The sequence below is a fragment of the Leucoraja erinacea genome, chromosome 18 (assembly GCF_028641065.1).
Source record: "Leucoraja erinacea ecotype New England chromosome 18, Leri_hhj_1, whole genome shotgun sequence".
NCBI lineage: Eukaryota > Metazoa > Chordata > Chondrichthyes > Rajiformes > Rajidae > Leucoraja > Leucoraja erinaceus.
In genome coordinates this window covers 14,922,661-14,941,604 of record NC_073394.1, presented here as the reverse complement: position 1 = coordinate 14,941,604, position 18,944 = coordinate 14,922,661, and the positions used below count along the sequence as shown (strand labels likewise).

At 41.3% G+C, this 18,944-nt stretch overlaps 1 protein-coding gene across 2 annotated transcripts in view; it reads right to left on the bottom strand.

The window, feature by feature from the left end:
- The window catches only part of LOC129705682 (leucine-rich repeat-containing protein 4C-like), a 268,649-nt gene that overhangs the window by 94,071 nt on the left and 155,634 nt on the right, over window positions 1-18,944 (bottom strand). Inside the window, exon 1 of one of the 2 annotated variants that reach the window (XM_055649375.1) lies at window positions 3,126-4,283. The exons of the other annotated variant lie outside the window; for it this stretch is intronic. The gene's annotated coding sequence lies outside the window, so the exon portion shown is untranslated. Of the gene's footprint in view, window positions 1-3,125; window positions 4,284-18,944 lie in introns of those variants that run through there. 2 annotated transcript variants of the gene reach the window in all.

Here is an 18,944-nt window from a genome sequence, read left to right as displayed (position 1 = left end):
TGCCACAAACTATTTCTCTGCAAACAAATAGATAGTCTACCACAAGTCTTAAGTGAGCACTGATCAATATAGTATAATCTACTCTGCATTCCCCTCTTGCTTTGACATCACACAGGTTTATTTGCAGACATTACCATGAAAATATGTGGTGCTTCATCCGAAATTAAAAAAAAAACACATAATTTCAGCAAAATAACTTCCTTTTCAACGAGTGGATGCAGTCAAGATTTTGATCTTAAGATTGCAGATTCTTCAGATTAAGCACACATCTATTTACCCCAATATAAAAAGAAACAGTTCACTTAATTGCAGTTCAAACACTAGTTCTGTGGGATGCTTGGGCTCACCTTCACATTAAGTACACACAGAGAATGTCTGGTACTTTAGCATAGCTATCATAAGGATATTTTCATCCATCACTTACATTCCCTTTAAATTCCTTGTTAATGGTTCATCACAATTAGCTGCACAATAAGATGTTTTAAACATGCATGCCCCACCCCAAGTCATCCAGAACATAGAAAAGTGTCACAAGCTGATAGCAATTAAAATTCAAGCTTATCATTTCCCTTCCAAAGCAGAATGCACTATTCATCAATAATATCTGCAGCATCCAAACTTCTAAAGAGAATTTAAAACAAAGTAACTTAATTTTGAAGAACTAAAAATGTAAAAAAAAATGTCATAAGGAATAGTAGAATTAGGCCATTCGGCCCATCAGGTATATTTTACCATTCAATCATGGCTGATCTACCTCTCCCTCCTAATCCCATTCAACTGCCCTCTCCGCTCAACCTCTGACACCTGCACTAATCAAGAATCTATCCATCTATCTCTGCCTTAAAAATATCCACTGACTTGGCGTCAACAGCCTTCAGTGGCAAATAATTCCACAGATTCACCACCCTCTAACTAAAGACCACAGATTCATCACCCTCTGACATCCTCCCTGGAATCTTTCCTTGGGCTGATGGTGGAATCCATTAAGTCTGAAATGTTGATGCCATTAGTGCAGAGAGGCTGCCATTAATAGAATGAGCTAAAGTACATCCACTGAATTTTGTAACTGTGGGTCATTGTGGATCACTGGGGCTTCCTTCCTAGTCACAGTTATTGAAATGGCCGAGAGCATTTTCTAATTTATATTCTGCAAAAGTCTTAGAAATAGGTCCCATTTCTCATAGTAGTGAAAAACCACTCTTCAATTCTGCTGAACACATTAACAACATAAGGGGGAGGAGACAAAAAAAATCATTAACTCTCTTTTATATGACTGAATTTAATTGCATAATACAGTGTTGAAAACTCATGTGCAAAATAGCCTAAAGTTAGGTTCATTAGCCTTGGAGCCAAAAAAAAACAATGATTTTAATTACACGTCTGAATAGAGCTCTGGTCATTTATTTAACAGATAGGGGACAAACCAGTTGCAGAGAAAGAATCCAACAGCATTTTGCAGCCAAATAATACCAAGAATAATTAAGGAAAAATACAGATTATTTATAACCTTCTAGTTTAATACTTCCATAACCTCCTTTTATCCATCTTTGTGAAATGGTGCATATTCAGGCTGGCATTAAGAAGATTACATGTAATGAATTTTAAACTTGATAAGGATAATAGACTAAAAGGAAGGAACGTAGATTTTAAAAAACTAAATAATTAAGGAAAAATAATTCCCTTAAAAAATAGATCCAAACGAACTCCATCAGTGCTATTATTTGTACATAGAAATATATATTTTTAAAGTCCAGTATATTAAAAAATATTGGTACCAAACTAAAACTACGTTGACTGCTTCTTGTTATACAGCATATTAAAATGACACTGTTGATATGGAATCTCAGTATAGTATGAATAATTCTGATCAGTTGCATTTTCCCCCGCATATTTTAATGTAGTTACAAGTATCAGTTTAGGAGATACGCGTTACATCCCCACAAAGTGTTAATCCCATAGTTAATCAGAACGGCCCTTTCAAAGTTGGAGATAAAATATGTCTAAATGCGCAGCTAATATTCTAGTCCTGCTCATTTCCTTGCTCTCGGCATAACCGTGGAAGCATCGCATTATTCCTCCTGATCGGGAGTTTAGACAAAATGGACAGTTTTCACTGTGGCCGGTGCGTTCTTAATCAACTAGAGCATGAGCATGCCCAGTGCTAATGAAGTCCTCTTTTGAGAATTTCTACTCAATGAGTCTCCCAGGCTGGTCTAGTAGCACTCTGATTCGTGGGCAGTCGAGATGAGGAGCCTCGGTGGCCAGTGATATTGAACAGAGAGCGCCAATATAATGGGATTATTGTCCAGCAATCGTTTCACACTCAGCAAAACTAGAGTGCCTGCACTGAAAATAGGTGCGATAAAAAGACCTAGCATTGAATTTAATAACACATCTAAATCAGAAAATGTTGTTGGCATGATGGGAGGATGCTGGGTGCTTGTAATGGTATTTCGGAATCCCACCCTGTATCGCAGTTCACCCACCAAATACGCCTACAAACACCTTGTAATAATTCATATCACAGGAGATTGGTGTAGAATTCTCTTCGGCACAAAACCCAAGCGCATAGAAAACCTTCCAAAACAGGGGGTTTCTTCTCTTTAGCCGTGAAGTGAAGTGACGCCCCTTCCCCATAATCAGCAATTTACCGTTGACTGGAAAGCCAGAGGTTGCAATGCCTTTAAAAAAAAAATCAAATAATCTCGCTGCCTGAAATGGCACAACGGAAGAAATGACATGGGGCTTCGCGTCGGCGCCTGTGTGCGATAAGGGAGTTAAAAGCGGGTTCCGCACAGCCGACCATCTCATTATCTGCAGCTCATTAGGAAACTGCAGCGAAACCAGCGGCTTCCCGGAGAGAGAAAAAAAAAACCCATCCACACCCCCCCACACACCCACCCCCCTTTCGGCTCTCAGCCCGAAACGAAGCACAAAAGCTTGGATAAAGAAACAACCCCCACCCCTCTTTTCTACGTGTTTGCGGGGTTAATTTGAATGCACGGTTAACTAAACGGACAAATGCACAAACACACACAAATGTACAAATATATATATATATGTGCGTGTGTGTGCGTGCGTGTATATATATATATATATAAACGGAAAGATCGTGCAAAACTCACAGGTTAATCTCTCTTGCTCTCGTTTCCCGGTCCTTTTTTTACTTCCCAAATCTTTTCCTCTCCTCTCGGCAGAAATATGCACCTCTGCAATTTCAAATCAATTTCCGGGATGACATTTCCCCTCCGCCCCGCAGAAAGATCCAAACGGCACGTCTCTTCGTTCACTCCGTCCTTCGGTCCCTTTCTCCCCCCTCTCCCGCAGAGCCTATTCTCCTTTCAAACAGAAGCATCCGTTCCTTCTTCCCAAACTCAAAAAAATAAGCATCATCATCATCCAACTAGAATTCCCCCCCGACCCGAGAAATCGGGATCTTTTGGCGTCTTATCCCGGCTGCTCGCTTCAGAATGCCAACAAGCCGCTGTTTGTTTTTTCTTTAAATGTACATACGTTACTCCCAGAACAACTTTCTTTCCTCGTCTATGAGCTGATTATATTTTCCAATCACAAGGCAGTGCGGTAAGGATTTTTTTTCTCCTTTCTCTCGCTTTCCTGTGTAACCTTTTAAAATTCTCCTCCTTTTCTTCCTTCGTGCCTTCTCTCATCTGACATCGGAGATAAGATCGGCCGGTGCAATCCTCGATGTCATGCTTTTTTCCCCCCCTCCTTGTTCGGCTCTCAAGCCTCCAGCAGAGAACAGCGTTCAAACCCAGCCACTGCGGAGTCGTTCGTTTCCTTCGCCCCCTCTGTTCTCTCCTTCAGCTACATAACAGCCTCCTGCCGACCGTTCTCCCTTGCCTCGCATTCTCTCCGTCTTGGCACCATGAGAGGCACGGAGCGGATCCTCTTTCTTTTCGTTTTTCAATCCGTCTTACTTTCTTCCCTCCTCCTCCTCCACCACCTCCTCCTCCCCCAACCCCCTCCCTTTTGCGGCTCTTGAGTCACGGTACCATCTCCCAGATCGCAATCTACAAGTTAATCTCTCGTCTGTACATCAACACTTTGGCTGACACCTTTAAAATGTCAATTAGTTTTTTTTTCCCAGGGAGGATGGGAGAGGGGAGGGGGCGTGCGTGGAGGAATCCTAGAGTTTCAGATCAAATCGTGCACTGCTTTAAAACCATGTCAACTGGATGGAATTCCAGCCCACAGTGTCCGCCACTTATTTATTAACATCCAGGTTGCTCTTGTATGCTCCGATCTAAAGTCCTCATGACCTTTGCCCAGCTGCCAGCTAACACTCTTTATTCCATTTCACTCACTCTTTCTCTCTTTCTCCCTCCTTCTCTCCCGATGAGGGAAAATGCAATTACTCAATTACCTCCATTATCTCAGCACTCATTGGGCAACAGTATTGGTCCTTGACGTCGGCCGAGCAGCTAGTTGGCTGGCGAACATCAAGCCACCACTGCCACCGTGCGGACAATCACAGCAAATCAAGACCACAAGCGAACACAAAACCTTAACGCCAGCCGAACATTTTTTTTCGCAGTCTCCAGGGGGAGATTCCAAGTGTGGTGAGATCCCTCCGATTATTTTTCAGCGCAGTTTTCGACTACAAAGACGCGTTGCTGCTTAGACTAGCCCCTTACTTATTGCTGGCACGGCCGCGTGTATAGATTGGTCAAAGTGGATGCAATTTAGGCACAGGGCAGAAGATAGACACATAGTGCTGGAGTAACTCAGCGGGTCAGGCTACATCCATGGATAAAAGGAATAGGTGGCGTTTCGGATCGATACCTTTCATCAGACTGAGAATCCGGGAGGGAGGGAGGGGGGAAACTGGAGGTATGGGAAGACACAGGACATTGGGGCAATCTCTGAGAATTATTACTTTAGAACGGGAATTAGACAGGATTGGGAGGAAATTGGAATCCTTCATCTCCAAGACATTTAAAAAAAAAAACGTACATTCTCAAAATGCGTGTGAACTAAGTATAAGTTATTAACAATAAGTGAGGTGACATCAGTCCTGGTGAAAGATTAATAAGCAGCAACATATGTTTCGCTGTCCACAAATGCTGCTTGGTCTGCTAAGATTTTTTTTTGTTTATTTCAGGTTTCTTGTGTTTGCAGATTTTTGTTTCCTTTATATTAACAGTAAACTTTGTGATGGAGGAGGCAAAAGAAAGGAAAGGGACAGAACAACGCCAAGATGCCTTGGAAATTAACCCTGGTTAGTAATGTTACACAGATCATAGTGGCATCAGTGGGTTGTACTTGGCCCCCCAAATTAATTGCGGTGACATGAATGTACAGGGCAAAAATATATCACATTTACAGCACTACAGACTGGGATGAATTTTTTTACATTACATTTATTATCGTTACATGCACCATAATAAATTGAAAAACTTGTTTTTGTATTCTATCCAGGAAAAGCATACCATACATACAGGCATACATCATGGTTGAGCAAAAAAGACTGAATGTAGTATATAGTTTTACATAGAAACCCCAGAAAAAGTGTAGATAATAAAATGCAATTGCCACAAAAAGGTAGGTTGGGTGATCAAGAATTCATCGGAGCGAGGGAGGACCTTTCAAGAGCCTGATAACTGCAGGAAAGAAGCACTTTTTGAGACTATTGGTACGTGCTTTCAAATGTTAGTATCTTCTGCCTGACAGGAAAGAGAAGAAGAGAGTATGGTCAGGGTGGGAACTCCTTGATTATGTTGGTTGCCTTCACGAGGTAGGCAGAGTTAATGGAGGGAAGAAGGCTGGTCTGCATGATGGACTGGGCATCTTTCACAACTGCAATTTCTTGGCCGCCATCCAAAATAAATCACATTTATTTTAGTTTTTTAATTTGTTATTTTTGTTTTTCAGTTGATATTTTTGTTTGTTGTCCTGGGTTTGTGCACATGAAATAATAGAACATGGAAACAGTGAATAGCACATGCAACATTAATGATGGTAAAACTCAATGCAGTACTGTGTGAAAAATGGCAGCTAATTCTTGCAACATATTTGAAAATGAGCACAGAAATACAAAAGAAACTATTGGAGACTCTCTATTGCTGCACATGATGTGGTATTGTACAGAAACAATCAGCTGAGAAACAGTGATTTGATAGGCTTTGACATTTTATGCATTTTCTTATTGAGAAAACCAAAGAAAATATTAAACTGTCTCGAATGAAGGGAATTCGTTTATGCTCCACTGTCCTCTTTGACTCTGAATCGCTAATAGTATATTTCTGAAGCATGAGAAAATCGCTTTTTTATTATTTTTCGGCTTTTCTCTTAGTACCGTGTTTAAATTATGATCTTTTTTATTTATAATATCTTTTATTTCACTGCTTTACCTGCTATTTTGCTTTCAGAGATTCTGATTGTCTCCATAGCCCAATTTGGTAAATTCACTGTTCTGGGATACAACTGTTGGCATCAGATTGAGGATACATTTGAATGGGTGAGCAATATTACGAAGTACAAGGGCAACTTTCATCGACACCAATACTTCATCGACAAGAGGAGTCGAGTGTAGGAGCATAAAGGTCCTTTTGCAGTTGTACAGGGCCCTAGTGAGACCACACCTGGAGTATTGTGTGCCGTTTTGGTCCCCTAATTTGAGGAAGGATATTCTTGCTATTGAGGGAGCATAGGTTTACAAGGTTAATTCCCAAGATGGCGGGATTGTCATTTGCTGAGAGAATGGAGCGGCTGAGCTTGTACACTCTGGAGTTTAGAAGAATGAGAGGGGATCTTATTGAAACATATAAGATTGTTAAGTGTTTGGACATGTTTGAGGCAGGAAGCATGTTCCCTATGTTGGGGTACTCCAGAACCAGCAGTTCTTAAGAATTAGACTGCTTTTCTTAAGCCACAGTTTAAGAATAAGGGGTAAGCCATTTAGAACGGAGATGAGGAAACACTTTTTCTCACAGAGAGTTGTGAGTCTGTGGAATTCTCTGTCTCGGAGGGCGGTGGGGGCCGTTTCCTCGGATACTTTCAAGAGAGAGAGCTAGATTGGGCTCTTAAAGATAGCGGAGTGAGGGGATATGGAGCGAAAGCAGGAACGGGGTACTGATTGGGGGATGATCAGCCATGATCACATTGAATGGCGGTGCTGGCTCGAAGGGCCGAATGGCCTATTCATGCACCTATTGTCTATTGTCTATTTACTGCTAACTGCAAAGTCTTGAATATTGCTTTGACTTTGTTATTGTGCAATTCTTTTTATGAAATCATTGATTAACAACAGTGAAGACTCATCCATGAAATTGGTTAAATCATGAATCATAGGTTGGGAAATTTCAGCACACAGTGAAGTGGGAGAAACTCCCAGTAGTTGAATAGGTAAGAACTTATCTGACTCGTATTACTGAATGAGTCAAAGCTGATGTCAAGGCTGATGTCAAGGCTGATGTCAATGATCTTTTCCAGCGTTCAGGAACATGAATGTCAATTTGTAAGCTGCCAGCAAAGTGCTATGTTATACATATCTGACTCGAGGGCCTAAACTATAGGGAAAGGTTGAGCAAGCTAGGACTCTATTCCTTGGAGCACAGGAGGATGAGGGGTGATCTTAGAGGTGAACTAAATCATGAGAGGGATAGATTGGGTAGAGCCTATTGCCCAGATTAGGGGAACCAAGAACCAGAGGACATAGATTTAAGGTAACATTTAATAGGAATCTGAGGGATAACATTTTCACACATAGGATGATAGGTGTAAAGAATGAGTATGGAGGTAGGTTACACAAAAAAGCTGGAGAAACTCAGCGGGTGCAGCAGCATCTATGGAGCGAAGGAAATAGGCAACGTTTCGGGCCGAAACCCTTCTTCAGACGTATGGAGGTAGTTGAGGCAGGCACTATCGCAATGTTTAAGGAACATTTGGACATGTACATGGATTGGATAGGTTTATGGGCCAAATGCAGGCAGGTGGGACTGTTAGAGATAGAAACATAGAAAATAGGTGCAGGAGTAGGCCATTCGGCCCTTCGAGCCTGCACCGCCATGCAATATGATCATGGCTGATCATCCAACTTGGTATCCCATCCCTGCCTTCTCTCCATACCCCCTGATCCCTTTAGCCACAAGGGCCACATCTAACTCCCTCTTAAATATAGCCAATGAACTGGCCTCAACTACCTTCTGTGGCAGAGAATTCCACAAATTCACCACTCTCTGTGTAAAAAATGACTTTCTCATCTCGGTCCTAAAAGACTTCCCTCTTATCCTTAAACTGTGACCCCTAGTTCTGGACTTCCCCAACATCGGGAATAATCTTCCTGCATCTAGCCTGTCCATCCCCTTTGAATTTTGTAAGTTTCTATAAGATCCCCCTCAATCTTCTGAATTCTAGCGTGTACAAGCCGAGTCTATCCATTCTTTCTTCATATGAAAGTCCTGCCATCCCAGGATGGGACATGTTGGCCGGTGTGCGCAAGTTGGGCCGGAGGGCGTGTTTCCACGCTGTAGGACTCTATGACTCGATGAATAGTATGGGTAATAGCATTGAAGAATACATTGTTGAAATTCAAGTTTATTGTTATTTGCATGGGTCTGGTGAGGTACAGCTACAATGAAAAGTTTTGCTTGCATGAGCATCACAGGCATATAGACAGACAAATAAACAAAACATGCATATATCACACATATTTTGAAAAGAAAGACTACAAAAAAAGACATGAATGCAAAGAACATAATTAGAACAAAAAACAAGTCCACAGTAGTGCAAAAAGTGGGCTATAGTGCTCTGTTTTTGAGATAGGATTAATGTGTCGGTTGACTCAAGAACCTGATGTAGAAAATATCTGTTCCTGAACGTAGTGGTGTGGGGTTTCAGGCTTCTGTACCTCCTGCCTGATGACAGCAGTGAGAAGATGGTGGAGATCCTTGATGATAGATGCCACCTATGAGGCAGCACCTTGTATAGATGTTTCAATGGAGGGGAGAGCTGTGCCCATGATAGACGAGGCAGACTCCACGACCCTTTGTAAACCTCCTGTGTTCCGGTGTGTTCAAATTGCCCTTTCAGGCCATGATGCTACCAATCGGGCCACTTTCTACACTGCATCTGTAAATGGTTGTTAGAGTTTTCAGAGACATGTCAAATCTCTTTAAACCTCTAAGAAAGGAGAGGTGCTGGTGTGATTGCATCTACGTGCTGGGCCCAAAATAGGCCATCTGAGATTTTAACAGCCAAGAATTTGAAGTTGCTAACTCTGTCCACCATCGACCCACTAATAAAAACTGGTGCATCATCTTAGAACTTCCCTTTTCTGAAGTCAACAATCAGTTCCTTGGTTTTGTTGACCAACTCAACTCTGGCTTTTTATCTCTCTTCTGTACGCTACCCCAACACCAGCGATAATCTGGCCATCCACAGGGTCAAATTGTAAGCTGCTGTGTAATGTTGTATTTGGGATATTATGGGCAATAAAGTACACTTTCAAACTATGGATCTGAAGATTTGGGCATAATCTGCTTGTTTCCCTCAAGTTTTAGCAATTCCATTGTTTGCTTCATTGTTGCGGTCAAGTGCAAAGTGAAATGGAAATATAATGTTGTTTATGAATTCCGCATCCCTGGTAATCTTTCGCTGAGAGAAACAATAGTTTAGAAATAAAAGGCAAAGAATGAAAGTAGAAGTGTTATTATAATTGGACATCTGGAAATCTAATCAGTGGGAACAATAATAATAAGGATAAGAATCTATTTTAAGGCTTTATTATACATCCACATATGCAAGCTGCCTTGACATTAGAATGAGAACATAAGGAAGGACCATTGTCCATGTTGAATAAAACCATTATTCTAATCTTTGAGTGATGGAAACACCACACACACACACAAATCAGGTCACCGTTCTCAGAAATGATCATTTATTTTAGACTGATTTCCAGGTAGAAATCATTGTAATTGGAGTATACAGGCAAATACTCTTTTAATACTGCTTTGTTTAGAGATACAGCGTCGAAACAGGCTCTTCGACCCACCGAGTCCTTGTGGACCAACGATCCCCCTTTTATACAAGCACACATGAGGGATCATTTTCAATATTTACCAAAGCCAATTAACTTACAAACTTGTACGTCTTTTGAGTGTGGAAGGAAACCGGAGCACTCAGAGAAAACTCCGTACAGACTCCGTACAGACAGCACGCTTAGTCAGGATCAAACCCAGGTCTCTGGCACTGTAAGGCTGCAACTCTATCGCTGTGTCACCGCATCGCCCGGACAGCACTTACTTTTTTCAAAATGTTACCAGATCACTAACTTTGAAGGGTTTATATTTTGATAACTGGTAAATATATAGTTAAAAATGTTTTAAGCGATGACTCATTGCAGTCATGATTGTCAGAATAATATTATTTAAGTTGGTGTCGGACAACCCAATGAGTCAAATACAGAAACGATATATAAAAATAGCTTGAAGGATGAAACAAATTCTGATATACCTCCCACATTAGCTGTGACTATTTTAATATTTTTATTTGTGTTACGGGAAAAGTGTGAGAGACTGTACCAGGTTTACAGGGCTGGATAGCTGTTCACTAAAGCAGTCAATAGCTGGTATACCAAGCAGCATGATTTGAGAAAATATGGGGCCTTGTGTGTACCAGTTGTGGGAGGAAAATGTCCATTTGCTCATGATAACTAACTCTTCTTCTCTGACCTCCCGTGGTTTTGACTATCCATAAAACTACAACATTTGCAAAATAGAAAGAGGAAGAGCACCAAAAAATTGGTTCCATGTGCAAAGCCTTTGGATAAGTGAAATGGTCAAAGACTCTGTGGTTGACAACTATTAGAGGTGCACTTTCATCTATCCAAACAAAGAAACAGCGGCAACAATCAAAACCCCACTGTGCCGAAACATTTTAGATTTCAATAACATTGTTAGCGCAGACTTTCAACAAAGAAATGACATAAAAACAGTACAATCAAAAGAACACAGACCTTGGAATTTGTATTTCCAATCTGAAATGTAACCCCATCATAAATATGTAATTCTTTTGTAACTGTCTTCTCATTTGAAATGAAACTCAGTTGTAGAGTCATAGAGTTATGGGCCAGTCCCACTTAGGCAATTTTTCAGCAGACTGTCAATTTGTCGGTAGTCGCCTGAAAAACCAGGAACTGGAACAGAGACTGTCAGAGTGGATAACACACACTCACAAATACATTGCAAAGACAAAGGCGGGGGCCAGGGCAAGCGGGGGGGGGGGGGGGGGGGCGCTGTCTGGACATTCACACAGTGCAAAGCCAAGGTGATACAGACACACACCCCGATGAACAGGAAGATTGAGACAGCTAGCACAGTGTACAGTTGTCCTTTAAAAGAGAGGAGAATGAGGGAGAAGGGAAGAGAATTAGTGGAGACAACTTTTAATAAGCCAGAGATACACCGCTGTGAAGTTCGGCGGGCATTTAATGTTACCGGTCGGTTATCCTTGGTTCTGAAAACTCGTGCTTATGTTTTTTTAAATGTTGAAAATTTTGCAGCGACCATACTGAGGCCGTGACTTGTTCCCAGAATGCGGGAACTCCTCGCGACCATGAAGGAAACTCACCAGAGACCACTAGCGACCATGTGGCAATCATGAGGTGAGCGCAGAGTCTCCTGCACTCACATAAAAAGTCGCCTAAGTGGGACAGGCCCTTTATACAGCATGAAAACAGGCCTTTTAACCCAACTCCTGCATACTGACCAACATGTCCGTCTGACCAAGGAATCTATACCATTTGCCTCCATGTGGCTCATATCCCACTGAAGCTTTCCTATTTGTGTATTTGTATTGTAAACATTGTAGCTTCCTCTGGCAGCTTGTCCATGTGCTCTCCCCCTCTGTCTGAAAAGCCTGTCCCTCGGGTCCCTTTCATATCTTTACCTGCTTAACTTGAATCCATGCTCTCCTCCCTCCCTGGCAAAAAAGCTCTTTGCCAATCCAGCTTATCTGCACCCCTCATGATTTTATATACCTCTTTAAGGTTACCTCAGCTTCCTACTCTCCAGGGGGAGAAAGTTTTGACTTATCCAATTTATCTTTACAATTCAAGCTCTACAGTCCTAGTATAATTCTTGTGAATCTTTTCTGCATCCTTTCCAGCTTAATGATATCTTTCCAATAGTTTGCATACAGTACTCACTTTGAAGAAGGGTCCCAACATGAAAAGTCTTTATCCATTTCCTTTCACAGATGCTTTCTGACCTACTGAGTTCTGCAGCAGTTTGAATTTTTGCTCAATGTCCTAGTCCCTTGTGCCAAATGCCTATTTCACTATCCCATCTACCTACAGAGAACTATCAGAGGCCACCATCAGAGAACAATCTAGACTGTAAATTTAAACCCATTATAACTATTGACCACCTGGAACAGAATTCATATATGGCTTTGAAGTCGGTTCAAAGAATTGGCACATACACCAGGCAGGGGGTGGAAATCAAGCTTGTTCTGTTTGATCATAGTGAGGGAAACGAGAGCAAAATTCAGCATTAGGTCAAAGAAAAACTACAATTATAGCTGATGGTCACTAGCAGAATAAAACCTTGAAATTAATATTTCTTGGCCATGCATTCATTGCCGTTGGGTGTGGTGGCCTCAGTAGTCAATAAAGGTGGTCCTGCAAGAATGTGTCTTTCCACAATGCAAATTGGATGTTGCATGAACGATGTATTAGGGAACATTATTTGTGTTATGCAGGTCTAATTGATTTTAATACAATTTTGATTGTGGATGAGAGAACCACTTCAAAAGTTACTTCGGAAATTGACAAGTAGAAAATTTTAGTTTTTTATTTTAATATTTTAATTTTTTTTACAAGATTTTTTTAATTAAATTGCGATTCTTGGAAACAAATTCTGTGAATGGCATGAACATGGGTTTGTGTCTCATGGGAAGAGGGGTGAAATGTCAAATAACTGTTAGCTTGACCAAGAGGGGTTTGAGGTATCCAGGACAGATTGTCCAGAAATTCAAACCCAGTTAGTTTGAAAGATGTCACACAACAGCAGCAGATGATTGCACTCTGCCTGTCTAAAATTTAAGGACGGCACAGTGACACAGCGGTAGAGTTCCCTTACAGCGCCAGGGCCCGGGTTCGAACCTGACTATGGGTGCTGTCTGTACGGAGTTTGTACGTTCTCCCTGTGACCTGCTTGATTGTTTCGGAGATCTTCGTTTCCTCTCGCACTCCAAAGTTGTGTAGGTTTGTAGGTTAATTGGCTTGGTAAAATTGTAAATTATCCCTAGTGTGTGTAGGATAGTGTTTGTATGTGGGGATTGCTGATCAGTGCAGACTCGGTCGGCCGAAGAGCCTGTTTCAGCGCTGTATCTCTAAACTCGATTAAACTAAACTTTGCAAGTGGAACACAATATGCTGCCTCCATACTGTGGCATATTTCGCACAATTGACTAAAGATGAACTTTCAAGTGCTTTGTTTCGCGTTTAATCTGTGTATAAAGAAAATGTTGAAGATCCCTGATCTGATTGTTTCTGTCAAAACAGATTCACATCCATGAACACTTGTCCAATATCCAGCATATGAGGAATGACAGGAATAAGTGAATCCTGCAATGTTCCTGCACAAATTGGCTGCTGCATTTGCCTGCATTAGCACGTTGACCGCCACGTACAATATATTTGCCACGTGTTTTACTCCAAATACATTCCCAAGTTAAATTATGGAGAGCCATTTTAAATGAACCAAGCGAGAAAATTATGAGATCAAGTGCAATGCCAACTTTACACATTGTCCAATTTAGTTCACCACTGAAGTCATTATTGTGTGGTTGTAAAACTATCATTCCAGCCACATCCATGGGTTAATTACAAGAGGTTAAGGAAAAAGTGATCTCTAAGTGAGGTAATAATTAAATAAATAACAGGCAAATCACAAAATGGACAGCCATAATTGTGCAACAAAGAAACAGTTTGCTTCGCCCACCATTTTGCTTATCTGTACTAATCCCTCTTCCCTGCTTTAGTTCTATAAACCTGTACTTCTGTGCCTTGCACATTCAAGTAACTATCTAGATGCCTCTTAAATGTTGTTATAGTTCCTGCCACCAACCACATCTTCTGGCAACTCATTCCAGATACCAACTACTCTGTGTGTGAAAAATGTAGCCCCCCAGATTAAATCTCTTCCCTCTCATCTTAAACCTAGGTCATCTATATTTAGGCACCTGTCATTTGACACAGACACTGACTATATCTCTCATAATATTATATTCCTCCATCATATAATTTCTTAGCCTCATAAGATCATGTGATAGGAGCAGAATTAGGCCATTCGGCCCATCCAGTCTACTCTGCCATTGAATCATGGCTGATCTATCTCTCCATCCTAACCCCATTCTCCTGCCTTCTCCCCATAACTCCCGACACCCGCCTGACCTCCACCTCCTTTGCTCCAGGGAAATCAGATTCACCTACCCAGTCTCTCCTTGTAACTCAAGCCCTCCTATCCAGTAAACATTGGTGTGAATATTTTCTGCACTTAATCACATCTTTCCTATTGCGAGGTAACTGGAACAGCATGCAACACTACAAAGGCAGCCAAACTAATGTTTCCTACAACTGTAACACAATGTCCCAACTCTTGTATTCAATGTTTCAGCCAATGAATGCAAGAATGCACTATATATCCTCTTCACCATTCCGTCCTCCTACTTTGTCCACATTCGGGGAACTATGTACTTGTGTCCATTACTCTCTCTGTTCACCAACACTCACCAGGACTTTGACATTCATTGTGTACATCCGGCCCTCGTTTCACTTCCTGAAATGCATCATCCTACACTGGCTGAGTTTTGAATTCCATCCACCATTTCTTTCCCACTTTTTTAGTTGATCAATATCCTGGTGAAAACTCAGACACGTTCCACTACACCACCAATTTTGGTGTCATGGGCAGACTTGCTAATCACGTCACCTACAGTACATTCACATCAAACTCATTATACTATAAACTGCGGACTCAGCACCAATCCCTGTGGCACACCAGTAGTCACAGGCCTGTGGATTGCAAAACAAAATTCATGGCCACCTTCTGCCTCCAACCACCAATCAATTTTTGTATCAAATTGGCTAACTTGCCCTAGATCACATAAAGCTCTCCTACCATCCCAAACGGCCAACCAAGCAGGGCCTTGGCAAAGGCCTTGCTAAAGTCCATGCAGACAATGTCTACCACACTGCCCACATTTATCTTGTTGGTTAATTCTTTTAAAAAAACAATGATATTCGTGAGACATTATTCATGCAAACTCATGCCTAATTTACTTAATAAGTCCTTGCCTTTGCAAATGCAGAGAGATCTGTCTGAAGAAGGGTCACAACCCAAAACATCACCCATTCCTTCTCTCCAGAGATGCTGCCTGTCCCACTGAGTTACTCCAGCATTTTGTGTCTATGGTGTAAACCAGCATCTGCAGTTCCTTCCTACACATCACTTCTAATAACTTTCTTACCACTGATGTAAGACTCAATGGTTTGTAGTTTCCTGCCTTACCCCTGCTGTCCAAGTCTTAAAATAAAGACACAACATTAGTTGGCCTCCATGATATTCTCTATGAGAACATCTGTTCTCCCCACTGAACTCATTAGCTTCCCATATTCCCCTCCATGGTAAATACAGAAAAGAATTGTTCATTTATAATTTTGGCCATTTAATATGGATCCACACAGAATACCACGTTAATCCTTAAGAAGATTTACTTTCTCCCAAGCTACCCCTTCATTCTTAATATACTTTCACAATCTTTTAGTCATTTTCTTTATGTTATCTGCCAGAGATATCACATTTTTTGCCCTCATGGTTTCTGTCTAATGTTTACTCCTACATATCTTACACTCTTAAAGGGACTCACTTGATCCAAACTGCTTATACCCTATGTACCCCTCTTTTGTTTTATTTGACCAAACCCTCAATAATTCCTCATCAACCGCGGTTACCTAAGCCTGCCAGCTTTGTCCTTCACTCTGACAGCAATATGTCATCACTATTACTTTTAAATGTCTCCTACTTGTAAGATGTCCTTCTATCTACAATTAGCTTCTCCCCATTACCTTTTGAGAGATCCTGTCTGAGATCAAAATTAACCTTCCCCCAATTTACGACTTTACCTTGAGTTTCAGTCCTATTTTCTTCTAACACTTGCTTGAAACTAATATAATAATCATGGTCACCAGTCCCATAGTGTTCACTCAGTGACTTGTCAACCACCTGCCTAGCCTTGTTTTCTAAGAAGAGGTCGAGTGTAGTGCCAAGTCAGATAGGACCATCTATAATAGACACAAAAAGCTGTATGACGGATCTCGACCTGAAATGTCACCTATTGGTTTTCTCCAAAGATGCTGCCTGACCCACTGAGTTACTCCAGCTTTTTGTGCCTATCTGTGGTTTAAACCAGCATCTGCAGTTCCTTCCAACACAGGACCTCTACACATCGTTTCAGGAAACCTCCCTGGCTCCATTTAACAAGTTCTGCTCCATCTAATCCTTTGCACAGGGGGAGTTCTGGTTAATATTTGTGAAGTCAAAATCAGCTATTATTACAATTATATTAATCTTAGACTTGTATTTAATTTCCCAACATATATACTCCTCTAATTCCCAATGATCAATTGGAGCCTGGAATACAATCCCATTAAAGTGATTCCCCCTTTTTTAAATGTCCAAACTCTACCTATATGGCCTTGCGAGATCACCTCCCCAGGTTATTCTCACTAACTAACTTTACATTGTCCCTAATCAATAGTGCAGACCCCCTCCTCATCTACCTCTACCTCTACCTCTGTTATGTCAGAAGCATCGATACCCCTGAACACTGAGCTGCCGGTCCTGCCCATCCCACAACTAAGTTTCCATAACAGCAGTAATGTCATAATCCCATGTGCCAATCTATACTCTGCCTTACCTGTGTGGCTTCTTGCAGTGATGTAAATGGAGTTTAGTGTATCAGACATAGAAACATAGAAAAATAGGTGCAGGAGTAGGCCATTCCTTCTTTTTCCCCATATCCCTTGATATAGGTATGTTGCAAAGCCTACCTGAAGCGTCGCTGAAAATCTGGCCCAGCCCGTGTGCGCGATTTTGGCGCTGTTTAGAGGGGGGCGGGTTTAAAATGCGATTTCCCCTAGGCTGTTCAAATCGAGGATGTTCAGCCTAGTTAATTATTAACGAAAAATCGCTGGAAGATTCCGTCGCTTTAGCTATTATTACTTTTAAAGGCTTTATCTGATTGTTATAGTAGTGTAAAAATTAACCTCTAAACCCCCGACCGCCGGCAATGGGTCGGATCTCATACAGGGGACAACAGAAGGTAGGCTGTTTATTTTTACATTAAAAAGGGCTTCTTAAGATCCCTTTATACAAAGTTTAAAGTTGCGAGTAGCTAATTTTGGCCCCATTATATCCCGCAGTATTTTTCTGGGCATTTGGGGGCACAAATATAGCGCAATGTGAACGGTCTAAACCAGCGCGTTCACAGGATCCCACTAGAAAGCTGATTTAAATTGACTTTAATTTACAACAATTGAACACTAAATTCCTTCCATTTGGCCTATACATTAATGTAAATGAGATTTTAAAATCATGTTTTATTGTGAATTATTTGTGAATATTATTTGGACACTTAGGCTATTTAAAAATGTTAATCATTTATTAAGAAATAGATAGATGTTTAGATCTAGTAATTGAAGTTTGAAATTAGCTACAATTGGGTAACTAACTAATTATATGCTTTAATTTCAGGTTATGCAAGTAAGATTGTTTTATGTTTGTTTCAGAATGCTTCAATCTATGATAACTGAAAATTTCATTCAGTTCTCTTAATTTTTAAGAAAGTTATGGGCTTTTGACTGTCCATGATCACAGCTTTTTTGTTATGTCCATAGAAAATCAATAGGGAACAAGATGCTAACTTCCGAGTATGAAAATGGCCATAACTTTTTAAATAATTGAGATATGAAAGTGAATTAGGTGTCAAATATGCTTTATCTGATGGGATAAATTGCAGACTTGATTTTTTAAATCTCAAAATGTTGTAACATTGCTACTTGATACATTTTGCCCGAAATCTAAATCTAACTCTCTCTTGACAACGTCCAGTGAATTGGCCTCCACTGTTTTCTGTGGCAGAGAATTCCACAGATTCACAACTCTGGGTGAATTTTATTTGCCTCATCTCAGTCCTAAATTTCTTACCGCTTATTCTTAAACTGTGATCCCTGGTTCTGGACTCCCCCAACAAAGGATTTTTTTTCCTGCATCTAGCCTGTCCAATCCTCTAAGAATGTTATGTTTTCTATAAGATCCCCTCTCATCCATCTAAATTCCAGTGAATACAAGCCCACTCGACACATTCTTTCATCATGTGTCAGTCCCGCCATCCCGGAAATTAACCTGGTGAACCTACGCCGTGTGCGGACGTGGCGCCGACGGACGAGGGGCCGAAGCAAAGAAGTCGAAGCCAAAAAATGGAAATGAGGCTGAAACGACAATATACCGAAAGAATCCGAAGACGAAACGCCTACTAACCAAAAGGATGGGACACCTAAATGCGAACTAACCAAAAGGGTGGGACGCCTAAAACCCAAGGAACCGAAAATCTGCGTTGCCTAAAAGCAAGCTTACCGAATGGCCGCTCTGTCAAAACGCCACCTACCAGAAAGGTGGTGTCGCCTACAGGCCAAAGGACTGACTGCCGCTCAACAGAAAAGTCCAATAACGGAATTAACATTGCCGGGGGGCGTGACATGTCAGCGATTGGACAAGACCCCTGCGTCCATCACATCACTGTGAAGGCATGAAGATTATCCCTAACCTCCGTTCTACCCGACCCACAGCCCACAGAGGGTGGCCGTGGGAGAGTGGGGGCTGTCCCGAGCGATGGGAAGGGGGGGGGGGGGGGGGGGGGGG